This window comes from Callorhinchus milii, unplaced genomic scaffold (genome assembly GCF_018977255.1).
Source record: "Callorhinchus milii isolate IMCB2004 unplaced genomic scaffold, IMCB_Cmil_1.0 Scaffold6, whole genome shotgun sequence".
Taxonomy (NCBI): Eukaryota; Metazoa; Chordata; class Chondrichthyes; order Chimaeriformes; family Callorhinchidae; genus Callorhinchus; species Callorhinchus milii.
Genome location: NW_024704747.1, coordinates 19,890,726 through 19,908,245, shown reverse-complemented (window position 1 = coordinate 19,908,245; position 17,520 = coordinate 19,890,726). Strand labels below are relative to the sequence as shown.

Here is a 17,520-nt window from a genome sequence, read left to right as displayed (position 1 = left end):
GCACATTCAGTGCTCTTCTGTACTGAACATTACATTGTGGGACACTGCCGTGCGCAAATTGATTGCCCCATCCGCCTACAAAATGTACAGTCACTATAACTTACATTGAAATGTGTGAAGTGCATTAAGACGTCCTCCCGATGTGAAAGGTTCTATATCAAATGCAAAGATTATCAGTATTATTATGATTACTAATTTAACTCTCACGACTCCCTTCAAGGTGTAGGAGAGAAGCCACAATAGGTGGTGCTATTGTAGTGCATAAAACAATGAAACAAATCATTACATACACCATCCCCATCTGCTGGTAGATCAACATTGCTGCAACAATTTTGTGATGAGTCCCCAGGTTCGTCAGCTTTTCCAGATGTGCACTTCAATTGACAGATGTGAAGCTGGAAACAAAAATAACTGCACTGCAGTTTTTGCACTCGTGCCAATTTTTTTATTTTGGTCAGAGGTACACAAAAAAAATCACCATGCTTAAAAGTCTTCAAACCAAGACACACATTGCTCACTGGTTTCATGAAGTTTAGGTGCAGACTGGCAAGAGTAAAGGCTTGCGGATCTCAGATTATGCATTTGGGATGAGCTGAACTAACCAAAGCTGCGCAGTGAATCAATGTGAACATGATAGTAAAATAATAATAATCCTTGCATTGGATATAGCGCCTTTAGTGTCAGAAGCACATCTTAAACTACTATTTAGGATTTTGTGTAAAGAGTATAGACTGTGTATTTTGTAGGCAAACATATAACCAATTTGCATACAACAATGTCCCATAAACAGCCATGAGGTGGATGATCAATTGTATCCAGGGGATTGCTGGCCAAAATACTGGGGAGAAATGTCCATTCATGAATGCTTAATGTAGACATATGGGAAAGAACCTTGAATGACTCTGCAATGAGCATAAGTCTGTATCAAAGTAAATCCTGACCTTCTGCCTTCACAGGTTGAGGACACTTGGGGCAGAGAAAAAGGATCTTCTAGGAAGATAAGGAGAATACGAATTTTTACCCATTTCAAAATAAACCATTTAAATTAAAAGCATCAGAAGCACCAAGCATTGGGAATATAGCTGTTAAAAGGAAATTAAGGCATACAGCTCCTTTAATATGCAGTTCATCCTAACAGAGTTGCTCAAAACGTGCCCAGCTGGAGATAAGAGTGGGCTTAACACATCCATTGTCAGCCATAGAACATGTCTCCTGGGACCAGACCTGTCTCAGATGCTGGTCCAGTGCTCATTTTAAATAAACCAAACACAGAACGACACAGCTGCTTCCCACTACAGCCTGGGAGTAAAGGGGTTTTGCTGAAGGCTTTCTGCCTCATTTAATCAGCTGTCCCGCATAAATGCATTCAAAATGCAAGACATGACTGGCTGCCAGTGAGCTGGTCAGTCAGTACAGGAACCAGAGGCCAAGAAACAGCAGTGCAGAGTTTCAAGGGAGCTATAGACAGAGACTTGAAGCAGGAAGCTCACTGTGTCAATTCAGCGTTTATTGTAATGAAAGTGTCATGCCTGGAATGCCAATCAGTGTGGCGATTGACCTGCAATTTTTCATGTCAGAGTCTTCCCATTTATGCACTACTAAACAACGCCTCATTAAACTGTTACTCATCTTCCTTTGTGAGCACAGTGTAAGCTTATTGGGCTAATTCTGATAATAGCACAAATTGAACTATCGTAGATTACTCTATTACCTTCTACATTTAGATCAATGACACTGTTGATCACAGCAGTTCTCTCTACTCCCACTACTGCCAATTCAAACTATAAGACATGAAATAAATGCAGAAACAAACACTAAATTGCAATAAGCAACTCAGCAAGGCAAACTTGTGCAGATTATTAATGGAACAACGGTTTCTGAAACCATTGCCTTATTTCTAATTTACAACCCTATTGTGGGCAATTACACCCAATGTATAAGTCAATAAAGTGGCACCCTTTAACTTGAAATTGTTTTTCTGCCATCATGGCTTGAGGAAAACAAGGCACATACACTGGTACTTTTGCAAGCCAAGCTCTTTCTGGCGCTCCTTTTCTCAAGTATGTTTCTTTCCTTGCCTCCCTGCCACAGCCACATATTATCCTCATTTAACATTGCTTTTCACATAACTGCTTGATGAATTACTCATCTCATTCCTATAATTTATAGTTTTCTTTAGATTTCTTAAATGTGTATCGTTTGGAATGTACCCCAAATATTATTTTGCACAGAACCGCCCAAGTCTCATTGCTTCACAACATCTGATTGAAATTAACCAAACATTGGACAAATACCAGATCACAGTAAAGCTCAATGCTATTTACACTCATTCTTTCTCACACTAGATGCGACTTTCTCTAATTGTTTATGGCTTTGCTTTATGTTTATTTTCATGCACTTCCTACGCATGCAATGTGAATTTTTGTTTCTCTACTGTGAAAAAAGACACTGACCAGATCGGAGCATTAAATTATTAAATGGCATAGTTATGTCTGAGGTCCAATATTAAAACTGTAAACAACATTTGTATGCCAATAAAAAGAATTTTCAGCGCTGTACATGACACAAATGCAGATAAGCTCCATCACAAGAATATAAGATCAGCCCGATGTTGGACAGACCTCATATCAGTCTCCTAATTTAAAAAGGGCATAGTTCATGTCAAAAACTATTGGCAAACTATTTTTTGTTTGTGAAACATTTAAACGGGAACACAAAATCCAATTAAACCACTTGCATCATTACATGAACTTCATTGCATTGCTTGTTCAAGAGACATTCAGCTGTTTCTGTGCCTCTTCCCTTCCTTGCAACAGACAAAGAACATGTCCCTTAATTTTACTGATGAATGACAACTTTTGTTAGCAATAATAATCATGGCGGGGGATCTGGTGTTGGGGTTGGAGGAAAGTAAGAGGATTAACAATTATTTTAACAATTATTTTTGAACATGGCAAGCACACAAACTATCCTAATAGCATAGCTATGATTGAACTGTGAATAATAATAATAATAATCCTTGCATTTGATATAGTGCTTTTCATGTCTTCTAGACGTCTCAAAGCGCTTCACAGAATATACTGTAATGTGAATTGACTGTATTTTTGTGGACGAAACGCGGCAGCCAATTGCGCACAGCAGTGTCCCACAAACAGTCGTGGATTGAAAATGACCAATTTATTATTGTTTTGGAGGGATTATTATTATGCAAAAATTTGAGTTTATAATCTAGGTTGGCACTCCAGTGCAATGATGGGGGAGTGCTGCATTCTCGGATGTGACATCCTTTGGATTAACAATGTCCCATCTCCCTGTTCAGATGGATATTGAAGACCTCATGACAATATTCAAAAAGAGGAGGGAGTTTTTCCCTCATGTCCTGGCCAACAATACCCCAAATAGATTTAGTTACTCACTATACGAATGGTTGTGAGCCATTTCGGAGTGCAAATTGTGTTTACTTACAAATACACACTTTACAATAATTCTGCGAAATACTTTTGAGATCATGTTTCATCCAGCGTTATAAAAACACTTATATCAAATGCAAGAATTATTATATAATAAAGAAGTTCCCATTGCTCATCTTCCATAATGTGAGGTATGCTTTTGGATTGAAATGAAATGAAATTAAGTAAATTCTGGTAGGGTGAAATTTTGGTGGTCAGTGGTCAGTGTTTCTATTTGTATTCCAAGTGCAATCATATTGGATACAATGAAAGATGGGCGTGAAATCTGGTGGAAAACCTCCCAGCCAAAATTAATTGTATCACTTTCCCATGGACAGAACTCTGTTGTTCTGCCCAATTATCAGACAACTGATCCAATCTACCATCACAAAAGCATTCTGCCATTCATTTGAATTAAGAACAGGTCTAAAGATCACATGGAATCCTTGCTGGTACAATATCTTCTTGTCTTTGTTCCAGTGTCTGTGACTTGGATAGTGCCAAGGATTTGCCTCTATATGAGATACAACACGTGCATCAAAAGAGGGAGGAGTTCATAAGGTTATGCATCTAAATTGAAGGATTTACAAAAGTGGGAAATGAATTACTTTCGGCTTTCAAAAGATCTGTCCGGACACACTGCAAATCTAATAGCAAACACCTAGAGTTTTAATGAATCCCACTTCTCGATCTGGTGGAAGTTATATCTATCTTGAATTTTTAATTCTGCTGCAGGACACTTTCAAACTCCTGGTGGAGATTATACTGGCATTGCTCAGAGCGCAATGCCCAGTTGCGTTAAATTAACGATTGAGGCTTTCATGCTGGATTCCTCATGCTTCATTCATTTCTCCATGAATGCTTGCAACCGCTGAGGTGGCAGAGTCACCAAACATGCAGAACGTGCTTCAACTTCATACATGAAGATATGGGCACCCTCTTGTGCAGAGTGGACTGAAGTGGTCAAATTATGATAGGGTTTGCACCAGGATCACATCCCTCTGTTATTAAAGCATCTGTTCAGATTTTGCTTTTGGGTTGCAAGGGGTATCACATAGGAAATCTGAAGCCTTCACTCTATACGATTAATTTGCTGCAGCATTGTCTGAGGAGGATATCCATGTAGATAGCTGGTTCAATGGTGGTCACAATTATGAACTGAAATTCTGGCTGACGAAGGCAGTGCAAAATATCGAGGAGAGTGTGGAACGGAACTACAACGAGCCTGAACACACTGCCAGGACCAGTGACGGAGCATAAATTTGATAACTGATGTAATGTCTCGATAGATTTTGGTGTCTGATGGGGCCTTATTGTACCATAAAGTGGAAAGGCAAACCTACTTTGTGCAACAAAATCTGGCAATGTGGGCTGTATTTAGTATCAAATTGACCAGGAATGAATGTATTTCATAAATTTGTGAATAAAATCTCTCGTCTTTGCTTCAGGCATCAGGAAAAAAGGCCTCACGGGGTCAAGCCCTGGCAATGCTTAAGCTCCGGGCAATCATGTAATTGAAAACTGCCCTAATCATTCTAGATCCTGAATGCTGTTAAAGTGACAAAAGCATCGTTTTTCAGTTACTGAAATAACATTCTTAATGATGCTTGCTACATATGCAGGCTTTGAGTTACATTGAATACCAAAATAGTATTGCAATTGATAAATGTAAAACTCAATGTCCAAACAAATGAATTAAATAAACGAACGAAGAGAAATAAGGTCATATGGTACAAGAGGCGCAATAGATATTTAAGAGACTTTGCTGACGTCTGAAGCAAATGTGAGAGAAGTTTATTCGCAGATTTATGAGATAATGCATCTAACTTTGTTTCCTAGTAGGTTCCCACTTCCAACCCAACCCTTTTCAAACCCTGTAAAAACACTATCACTTTTTGTGTTGCAGCTAAAATATCAGCTGGTGCATTAATCGATAATGTGTCTTTATATAGTGCCTTTACAAAATAGACTAACTTTCAAACATCTTCACAGAAGGTTCAAAGGTCTACCTGATTGTTTTATATAACACTTGATTTAGACACCACTCACTAGCGTGAGGGACATCCTAACTGAGGTGTCCAATATCTCTGTACACTCAAGCTGGCTGAAATCCCCAATCTATGAGAATTGTCCCCTTTAGCTGACAATTCCCTCTCCCTTCCCTCAGACCTCACATGTTCTTGATTGGGCACATGGGGTTAAATGCCAAGAGGAGTTGCATTAATAGCCAAATAGTCTATATCTCAAACATTTAGGCTATTGCTAACTTGTTTTATATAAATCGCGACACAAGGATATCACAAGTACATATGAAAGGGCGTGAAGAGATTCTGAAACATGTTGCCAGCCTTCATATGAAATTCTATGCTTCAAGCATGGTCCGGATTAAGTGCAGAGATGAGATGGAACCATGGAACAATATACGGCCCCTTTAATTTCTGCATCATCTGGTAGTCCTTTTCTATAAACATTCCTTCAGTCTGCCCTGGTTTCAATTTAACATAACCCCCACACCCCGAAAAAAATCCTGTTGAAATCTATCATTTGTATATAATATAACTGCTTTTTTTAAGGGCAAGGAAACCTTCAGTCATTGTAAGGTCAGAAGTCACTTTCTATAACAGTTTGTTACTGTTAATGGATGTGGCAGACACTGCTCATGGCCCACTTAAGCAGCAGAGAGCTGTGTTGTAACCAATTTACTTTCCTCCTGAGAGATGGAGTCTCAGCAGTGGACAAGAAGACTTTTATGCTGGCTATAGCTACTCAGAACTCAAGAATTTTATTTGGACCTGTTGACATTTACAATCGGCCATATAAAAGTCTTGTTTTTTTTTAAAAAATGCCACAGAAATTGCAAGAGATGTTTAATTTCTCACACAGTAAGGTAAATAACAAGCATTATCCTGGAAAAATCTTGCATTTGAAAACTAATTAATGAACCAATTCTTTTTTGAAGTGGCCCTTCTCAAAGACATTTAGGTCATAAACTTTTAATTCTAGTTTATCAAGAGGATTAAATGAAATAATGAAAGGGAAAGCTTAAGCTACATAAATTTGGGGATCGGGGACATCAATTTTAATGCAATTCCAGATTTGGGTGAGTTTGTTTTGTACAGATGTCTAGTGTGCAGTATAGAAGGTATAAACAACGATGAGCATTTCATTCGAAAGCTCATTGCTAATGAAAAGATTCTGCCTCTCGCAGCATTTGCCACTGGGAATGCCAGCACTCGTACTGTAACAATGAATGTGTCATCCAATTCATTCCCTTCCAATTCCATCAGTACGGCAAATGGCTAATTCATGACATTAAAGGCTCAAATCTGAATGTTGTTACAGCACTATCATCACTTCCATACAGTAGCGACAGATGATACAAGTGAACAGACATCTTAATTTGACACAAAGCAGTACACCAACCACATCAGCGGTTTTTCCAATATTGTAGTCCACAAAAGAGCCCTACACAGCATGTTATTTTAATCGTTAGCAATGCTAAACATCGTAGGCAGCATGTGACTAGAATTAGAAGGGGTTCATTCACCCCCTTCCTACACCTTACCTTTACGAGGGGATCTGGGTGAGGAAAGACCCGAGCCCCCAGGTGGACCACAGCCAGTCCTTCGAGCAGCCCCAACCTGTGGCCCCCTCTTGCCCTTTCCCAACTTGTGGCCCCCTCTTACCCTCTCCCCCATTTCTGGTCTGGTGGGCTGCTTGTTGGGACGTCCTCAACTCAGGTTGGCTACTGGACCTGGCAGTCAAGCTAACAGCTCACCTGTCCTAAAGGGGGCAGACCCTTTAACCGAGTTTTATTCAGCCCCCCACCAAAGAATATTTTCACTCGCCAACTTTGCCAAACATTCTCTTCCACCAAGCAATTCAGGTGGTTGATAAAAACCCATCTACTTTTCCTCAGTTGGCAGTGCCTCATTCAATATCCATCGCTGAAAATCTCAATCTTAGTCAGAGCAGGATAAGCATTGAGCTTATGTGTCTATCTCCCTCTGCTCAGCCTGCTCCGGCCTGCTCCACGTCCCCCGATCCACCCGCCCCACTGTTGGCGGGAGAGCCTTCAGCCACTCTGCCCCCAACCTCTGGAACTCCATCCCCCAATCACTCCGCCTCACGCCCTCCTTAGCCTCCTTTAAGTCCTGCCTCAAAACCCTCCTCTTGGACCATGCCATTGGTCACCCCCCTTCCCCTCCCTTCTTTTCTCCACTCTGACCCCAGCTTGGGTCTGAAATGCTGTACACTGTCGAGTGCCTTGGGATGTCCTCCCGACGTGAAAGGAGCTATACAAATGTAATCTTCCTCTTGTTGTATTTTAGCAGGATTTACACACACTCACATAAGCATTGAAACCTATTTACCTGCTAGGAATTCCACCTAGGCATGGGAAAACAATCAAGGAAGTAATGGAGGAACACAAATATTTCATTAGATACTTGCATTCTGCTTAAATCAGTTTAAAAATATTAATATTGGGAGAAAAGATTAGTTGATCCTAATTGGAGCAGACTGTTGATCTTTCTCCAGCCCCACAGTCCACTATTCTATTCATCCCTACTTAACGTTCCTTTTATTTTCTACTTGCCTCACTACTGGATTGACCAGATATCACTACTGACTGCTGGGCACAATATTTTGAAATTAGAATTGGCCTACTAAACCAATGTAAACCTTCCAGTTTAACTGGCCTCCACATGCATCAGTCGAGACTTGAGACATTTTATCACAAAGCAATTCGTTCTTCCTAGATTCTACACTACATTAGATATTTCTGAACAAAAAAAAATTGATTTGGACCACTGCCAAACTACAACAACAATAACTTTATTTATATAGCGACCTTCAAGAGGGCATTATCCATTGGAGCACTGAATGGAGGTATTAATGCTGGTAGTGCAAATTGATTTAAGTGGAGTCCTGTAGCTCAGTGGTTAGAGCACTCACCTCCCAAGCGAGAGACCTGGGTTCGATTCCCAGCAGGGCGAAATGTTGGGCAAGTTTCTCCACACGCTTCTGTTTACCTAGCAGTAAATAGTAAATTGACTGGTTGTTAAGTCAATTGGCGGATCGTTTTTCCAGGGGTAATAATTCATTAAAAAAAATAATAAATTGGTTACTCAATCCATGACACTTTGTGGGAAACTGCTGTGCGTAATTGGTTGCAGCGTTTCGTCCCAAAAATATACAATCAATTTACTTTACAGTATATTCTGTGAAGTGCTTTGAGACATCTCGCAGATGTGATAAGGCACTATATCAAATGCAAGTATTATTATTATTAATATTTATTCAGTTTTCTACTGGACCTACTATATCTCCATACATGTAGGAGATTCCATTATTTCTTAAGGTGGCGTATGGACTTAGGAGTAATTCAAACCAACACAATTCTCTGATGTAAGACCAAGCAAATAGCCTAAAGATGTTCCTGCAGATGAGTGGATGGAGTTATCAAGAAAGATTGAAAAGATTTTCGCTCCAGAGTTGAGATGATTGAGAGGGAAATTGATCAAAGTGCTCAAGCTTACGAAAGGATTTGATTGGGTTGACATTGATTAGATGTTTCCAATTGTTGGATTCTGCAATGGTGCACATTATAAAACACTAAAACAAGTGATGAGTCCCACCTTATCTTTTTGTTGCTCAGAATCACAGCTCATTCTTCTAACAGTGGGGATCATCCTCTTTGCTCTCCTCTACACTGCCTCTTGAGTCTGAGCAGCTCTCTTATATTGCAGAAAGCAGACTCGATACAGTACTCTAGACTGTACAGAGGCTATCTCCCATTCTAATCAAGGAATAAAGTCATAAATTCAGAGGTACTGTAAATTTTTCAAAATTAATCGACCATAACAATTAAAGTCCTCCATTCCCCATGAGTAATGAAATCACAAACAGCAGCCACAGGAGCTCATTAAAAATATTTTTTGTCTGCATGAAGATATAGTTCAACCACCCCCAAGTGTTGAGAACCCATAAATATAGCATGTTTTTAACAGCCCTTAATACTCAAGATATAAATTTCATCTCTACATGTATCAAGTGCTTTTATTAACATTTAAATTGACCTAATCTCGGATGCATCAATTACTTGTGTGAACTTACGAGTTAACTCCCCAAAAAAGAAAATTACTTATACAAAACAGAGATGAAGATCTCCAAATTCATAATAATAATCCTTGAATCTGATATCACGATTCAAAGTTTCCTGCAAAATGTAGCAACTGTATTACTCTACAAAGTGAATACAGCAGCCAATCTACCAACACCAATATCCCACAAGCAACAATAAAGGAATAATTTTATTCTGAGGATTGTTTGCCATGACATGAAGCAATAGATGAGTAATGGGGTCTGAGGACATAGTTAACGTTAATTCACTTTCCTCTCTCCATAAATGCTGCCAGACCTGCTGAGTGCTACCAGCGACTTCTCTTTTTATTTCAAGAACTACCTCTCTGACCACACTTTCAGTACCTTTCACCTAGCCACCCTACTAGGCTCCGATCCTCAGCTCGGGTACAAGCCAGCATTGTTGAGGGTTTGAGGATGTCTCTCCCCTTCCCACCTCCAGCATGAAATATATATATATACATTTATTTATATTGAAGTTACAGTTATGCATATTATTATTGCAGACTAATAAGTAATCATCAATTGTTAAGACTCAATGTGCACCATTTAAGGCTGCTTATCAATTTAAGTCTCCAGTATCACATTCAGTCTTGAGCTATCAGTGTATGAAAACCATTCCCAACAGTCTAAAATGAAAATGCTGACAGATACCTTGATGATGCAGGTGAAAGGTCACATACTTTTCTGCACCCATAGGTTCCTATTTTACGTCACCCAAAACTATGATCTTAGTCTGTATCACTGAATATGATTTTTAGAGTAAACCACCGCTGGAATCTATATTCTCCCTAATAATTGATTGGTTTCTCTCTTTCACATAAATCTGGTTCTATTTATACTCTTCCTTAACCATCTTTAGCAGTCTCTCATCTCCCCCCTCCTCCTCAATTTTTCAGTTTCACTCTCTCTCACTCATCCCCACCGCCATCGCCACCACCAATCCATTGCATTTCTAAAGAATTTAGCACAATTGATAGAACATTCAGCACTTCAAGCCTGTTCTGCTTTTACTTTGGGTTTGTTTTCATCTGGTTGAGGTCCAAATGAATAAATCTGTATTATAATAATCCTTGCATTTGATATAGCGCCTTATCAAATCATTGAGACATCTCATCAGCTTTACAGAATATACCATAATGTAAATTGACTGTCTATTCACTGAATTGACCCTCCTAACCTCCCTGTACACCACCATCCCAAACTCCCACTAGGATCCAAATCCCTGACTGTCCAGCACCTTGGGACAACCTCCCGATGTGAAAGGCACTATACAAATGTAAGTTTGTATTGTTCCGACAAAATTTACTTTACAATATATTTTGTGAAGCGCTTTGAGATGGCTCGAAGACGTGATAAGATGCTACATCAAACGTAAGTATTATTATATATTTTGTGGGCGAAACACAGCTGCCAACAGTCACGGATTGAATGACCAGGTCACTCAATTTGACCTTTCATGTGTATTCATGCACAAAGTCACCACGTGACAAACTTCTTTTTATTGATAGTTGCTAAAGGTGCCAAGTGAAATGGCCACAGCATGTTAACTGACCTTCAGCATCAGGTACTGTAACCTTCAGAAGTGCACACGTAGACTTTCTTCAGATGTACCACTACCAATCACAAACACAAGTATTTTATACAATCGAATTTGTTAAACTGCCATTTATTTTACATTACTAAAATTCGGTGCAATTATAAATTTAACTTCAATTCCTGGCTAATTACATTTTCTTCCAATCTCTTCTGCATTATTGTCTTTTCCTTTGACACTGAAATTCCCTGCCATTCCTTCTGAACCCATAATTGTTTCTGAATCACCTGTGCGATTGCAATGGTTGATGAATATAGATGAGATATTTAAAAATCATTGTTCATATGTTCTCAAAAAGCAGCACATTGTAAATAAAAAAAACTACAATTCATTTCCAAGGCAAAAGATAGGAATACGTTGGTTCATGGACACTATATTATTGCCCAAGCCTAATATTATAATTTTGCTTCATGGATATATAAAACATTGTTATGTTCCCCTGGTAGTGTGGTGTAACTGCAAATTACAATTGATGGCATGGGGTTGAGGGAAGACCAGAAGTTTGATATCCCACCGTCATGTGGCATTGTTTGAGCCTCAGCCACCCTGCAGTGAAGCAATGATCATCAGGAAAGAAGCCTTCACCAAGTGTTCTTATTGGCCTTTTCTAAATGCCAACCACAAGCTGGAGGAGCAGCAGAGATATGAACCAGTTTTACAATACCAACCTCACTGCAAAACTCACATGGCATTGAAGAGACTAGAAAAGGCATTACGTAAAGTGGGAGAAAAATGTTAACAAATGTCTTTTAACAACAAAAGCTATTTATATAGCGCCCTTCATGTAGGGTAGCATCTTGGAGCACTTAAAGTAGCGTTCATAAAGTAGGATTGTGAGTTATTCGAGAGCTATTTGAGATGTCCTTCCAATATGATAAAGCACAAGACCAATTGTTAGGATTATTTTTCTTGGGTCCTCTTGGGAGACAGAAATTGATAGATTCCATCCCCGCCCCCTCAATATGCTATATAAAGGTTTGGTTTTCATGGGGGTGTAGAAGGAGGAATAACTACATTCTGAGATGAAGAATCATAGTGAAGAATGCTGGTCAAGCGACTGCCAGGATGGTGGAAGGCGAACTAAATGGACCTTGAAAAAAATTGATTTTTTTTTAGGTCTGAAGGGCTGTTACCCTTCTCTCTGCTGCTGCAGGTGCAAATTGAAAGATGAATTGTTCAAAGTAAAGGAAAATCCGGATTCTCCTCATAACCTCATAAGAGTTATTAAAGTGCAACCCACATTAAACAGTTAAAAAAAAATTTCAACATGACTTTCCTCTTGTGTGCTGTATAAAGATATCCGCAACAAGGGTTCAACAACAAAAAAGTGTAATATAAACCTCCAAACGTCCTCGAGGTAGAGTCAACAGTAGGGAACTATCCTAAAATTACCCTAGAGACTAGATAAATATCCTGGGTCTGTGAACTGCCTTTCTGTTTCTGACTAAAGGGTGATTTTTCTTGTGTAATTACTCTCTCGTCCTTGGTTGGAAAACATTACAATAAATAATCCTTGCATTTGATATCCTGCCATCAAAAGATCTTACAGTGCTTCACAGGATTTACTGTGACTACTGGATTCCCATCACACAGAGGATTATGTTCAAGATTCTAGTCCTGACCTTCAAAGCCCTCCATGGCCTTGCTCCCCCCTACCTCTGTGACCTTCTAACCCCCACCAACCTGCCCACTCCCTCTGCTCAGCGGGCTCCAGCCTGTTTCACGTCCCCCGCCTCGCCCACCCCACCATTGGCAGGCCGGCCTTCAGTCACTCTGCTCCCACCCTCTGGAACTCCATCCCGCAATCCCTCCAGCTCGCCCCTCCCTTGCCTCCTTCAAGACACATCTCAAAACCCTCCTCTTTGACCGTGCCTTCAATCACCCTCCTTCCTCCCCTGCCCTCCACCTTCCTGAATCCTGATCCCCAGCTCAGGTCCGAAACCTGACTGTCCAGCGCCTTGGGATGTCCTCCCGACGCGAAAGGCACTATACAAATGTAATTTTGTTCTTGTTGTTGAAGTGCAGCAACCGCTTGAATATTGCATTTATTGGAGTCCAATTTGCAGTTCTCCTTCATGGGATTCCTTAATAAGGAATCTTGTTAGAATTTCCATTGACCACAGGAGCTTACATTCAAATGGGTTCGTTGGCGGGGGAGAACGGATAGACAATTCTGCATTGCTTATCTGATTTCTGAGATTATTGCGCATAGGTTGGTGAGATCCAAGGCTTGGATACCCCAGAGTGTGCATTGAGGTACTGCTAGAGTTTAGTCAGCTAGAACCTCATTGCTTGGCATTGAGAGCACTGTTTGGCAATCTTCCTGTTGCTTCTCCAGCTAAGATCAATCTACCCATTAGAGCTTTGGCTTGCAGAGTTAAGAGAAGGCAAGTAGAAAGAATCCCTGTTCTCAGTAATCAGTCAACCCCTTCGAGTCCTAGGGATGAGCCAGCCTGGCTGGTCTGTCATGATCTGACAATGCAGTTGGACAACTTAACATTTATCACAGATATAAGAGTTGACAATATAATGCTTTCCCAGTTCTGCACTGGAGTGTCAGCCTATATCATAAGCTCAAATCTTAGTGGTGAGATTTCTACCAATGAATCCTTTAGCCTAGCGTAAAAAAAAGGAACCCCCCCCCACCCAACTCACCACCCCCCAATCTCTCGGAGACTCTTTGCCTCCTTCAAGACTCGTCTTAAGACCTTCTTCTTTGACTATGCCTTCAGTCATCTTCCCACCCCCACCACCCTTGCCCTCCACCCCTCTTCATTCCAAATCCCAGCTCGGTTGCAAACCCTTGACAGTCCAGCACCTTGGAACATCCTCCCGATGTGTAAGACACTAAGTAAAAGTGGAGTCCTGTAGCTCAGTGGTTAGAGCACTCGCTTTGCAAGTGAGAGACCTGAGTTCAATTCCAGGCAGGGCGAAACCTTGGGCAAGTTTCCTTACTCCACACGCCTAATAATAATCCCTCCAAAAAACCAAAAACAATAATTAAATTGGTCATTTTTCAATCTACGACTGTTTGTGGGACATTGTTGTGCGCAATTGGCTGCCGCGTTCGCCCACAAATATACAGTCAATTCACTTTACAGTGTGTTCTGTGAAGCGCTTTGGGACGTCCTCCCGACGTGAAAAGCGCTATATCAAATGTAAGGATTATTATTATTATTATTATTAAAAGCAATTTGTTGTTGTTATTGGTGGTGTTAATATTCCATGAAGCAATAAATGAATTTTAACAGTGTGCTGTATACTGAGCTGTTGTTATTTCCGTGGATTTAGAAATGGGTTTTCTTTGCAGATGGAGTTTTCAAATTCACCGAAACAAACATGACAAGGAAGTTGACAGAAAGCAATCAACAGGAAAGTCTCAACATCAGGAACCCAGTAATGAGCGAGTCATGTCAAAAATTCATGATTAACATTGGTGTTATTTTGTCCTGTCTGCCAGTCAATTTATGTTTGATATTTTGGTTTGGAGGATCTCTGTCTTCAGTTAAAAAAACAATGTCTAGCACTGTTATTGGCCCGTTTAAACACGTGGCACACAATGAATTGTATCAGAATCATTGATACCGCCTTACACTTGACATCAGAATGACAAACCTGACCTCCACATCCAAGTTAAGTATGAAAGGAACCGTCAAACACTCTTAATTGTGAAAATGGGTTCAGTAAGTGTTCATGAACTCAACGGGGTGCAGGGCTGGAAGAGTTACTGAACCCCCAAACAGTAATGGAGCTGAATTCATCTAGTTAGTTGCTGCTGAATCATCCTCGTGTCACTAGTAACGAATGACTCTCTCTCCAGCAGGACAAGGCTATTAATATTCCTGCTGATGACAAAACCACTCTGTTTCCAAGAAAAATGATTTTCAAATGTCAACAGAAATTGATGGAACAAAATAAATGGATGTTAGACAAATGCTTTGCTTTTTAAGCCTCTTTAAAACGAGAATAATTTACGTGGAAACGCATTGGTCAGCAGCTATTTATTAACACTCGGAAATAAAGGAGTACCATTTGCTTTTTTCTTAACAGACTGCTGAATCAGTAATCCAAGTCATGCAAATGGGGGCACTGCTGCATGGAATTGACCATTGATCAAGACTCAGTGACTCTTCTCCTCTGGTGGGGGATAGGGTTAAGGAGGTAAGTGGGCTCTTGAGCTGAGCTAATTTGGCTCCAAGGTGACATGCTCCACAATGGAATGAGAGGTTTTGTGTCTTTGTGTTCCTGAACCAGTTGGCTCGTCCTCATTCCAAGGCTGTCCTTCAATTAAAACGGAGATACTGTCTTGTCTGCCTGTTCTTTATCTCGATGAAAAATATTTATGGCACTATTGAAAAGAGAAGGGAGTTTCTCCTAGTTTTGCTACCCAGATATTTATCGGCAAAGATTTCCATGGTCATATTCAACTATTATGGCAAATCCCATTAAAATCCAACATCATGTAAGTAACACTGAATGGAATCCCTCTCCACAAGTGTTTATAATATAAGACAACAGCAAAATTACATTTACAAAGCGCCTTTCACGTCGGAAGGATGTCCCAAGGCGCAGAACAGTCAGGGATCAAGACCCGAGTGTGGTGGGGGCAGGGTTGGGATGAGGGAGGGTAGAGAGGTAGGAAAAGGCTGAAGGCACAGTCGAAAAGGAAGGTCTTGGGTCGAGCCTTGAAGAAGGCAAGGGATTGTGAGATGGATTTCCAAAGGGTGGGGCAGAGAGGCTGAAAGCCCGGCTGCCGATGGTAGGGCGGGTTGGATGGGAGACATGGAGCAGGCTGGAGCCTGCTGAACAGAGGGAGCAGACAGTCTTGATAGGGGGTCAGCAAGTCAGAGAAATAAGAGGGGGTAAGGCCATGAAGGGCCTTGAAGGTCAGGACAAGGATTTTGAATTCTATCCTCGGAGGGATTGGGAGCCAGTAGAGCCGGGCGAGGGTGGAGGTGATGGGGCCTGGTGCGGGAGAGGGCACGAGTTGCAGAGCTCTGGATGATCTGCAGCTTGTGGAGGGAAGAATTGGGGAGGCCAGCAAGGAAGGAGTTTCCGTAGTCGAGCCTTGAGGTGACGAATGTGTATATGAGGGTTTCGGCGGGCTGAGGGGTGAGGCAGTGGCGGAGTCGGATAATGTTGCGGAGATGAGGTCATGGCATGGATATGGGGGAAAAAGGACAGTTGAGGGTTGAACAAGACACCCAGGTTCCTGACAGGCTTGGTGAGGTGGAGTGTGCAATCGTGGATACTGAAGCTGCCAGTGCCTGAGGTGCTGAGGCGCTGGCGCGAGCCCATCAGGAGGGCCTCAGTCATGCTGACATTCAGCTGTAGAAAGCTGCCTCTCATCCAGGACGATGTCTGACAGATAATCTGTCAGGACGTCAGTTGTCCTGGAATCAAGGGTGGAGGCAGAGAGATAGAGTTGGGCTTCATCCACATACATGTGGAAGTTGACCCCATGCCTGCAGTTAATATCACCAAGAGGGAGCATGTAGAGGTCGAAGAGGAGGGGACTGACGACAGAGCCCTGAGCAACACCGCACAAGACTGTGCAGGGCTGGAAGAGAAGCTGTTGGTGGAGACAAATTGGAGACAGTGTGAGATAAGATCTGAACCATTCAAGGACAGAACCGTTTGGGTTGAGGTGAGAGGAGAGGCGGTGAAGGAGGATGGAGTGGTCCACGGTATTGAGACTATGTTACAGGATAGAAAGCATCACTGTGCAATATATAACATAACCTTTCAATATGTGTTTTTTGACGTTGTGTGCTCAAGAAGGGTTTCCTCATTTTTTGAGAAACGGACACGCAGATTTTCAAATGATATCATTTACAGAAGTATTTCTAAGCAGTTAAGACGTTTTTAATATTAAATGCATCTTGATTGCATTTAAATACATTGCCTCACCCTCCAGCTTCATGATTCTTTGTTCTACAGCACATTTCTCCATTCCCTGTAGATTTCCGATGAGACGACAGGAATTGCAGATCTATATTCATATCCATTCTGCATCACAGAATGATTCTTTAGGTTTTCTGGCTCCAAATGTCATAGATCACATACCATATATCTAATCACATCGTTGTGTAAAAATATGCCCATTGACCACGAATGTCGTTGTGCTATTTCTCACAACTGCAGTCATCACTTATGGTGGATGCAAGGAAAGCTAAAATGTACGAGGTTATAAACATTGGATCCTAAAAAAAGCACCGTTTCAACAACCAGATCAGGCATTCAGAACTGATCTTTCAAATTCACAATTCTCTTCTATTAAAAATCAATTGAATGACTCATGGAGTCCTGTAGCTCAGTGGTTAGAGCACT

General features: G+C 41.0%; 1 protein-coding gene and 1 non-coding gene across 2 annotated transcripts in view; one reads left to right on the top strand and one right to left on the bottom strand.

Annotated features, from left to right (window-relative positions):
• Positions 1-17,520, bottom strand: part of LOC103182933 (microtubule-associated protein 2) — an 87,129-nt gene that overhangs the window by 55,019 nt on the left and 14,590 nt on the right.
• trnag-ccc lies at positions 8,375-8,446 on the top strand. Its single transcript has one exon. It is a non-coding gene; the product is annotated as a tRNA-Gly (tRNA).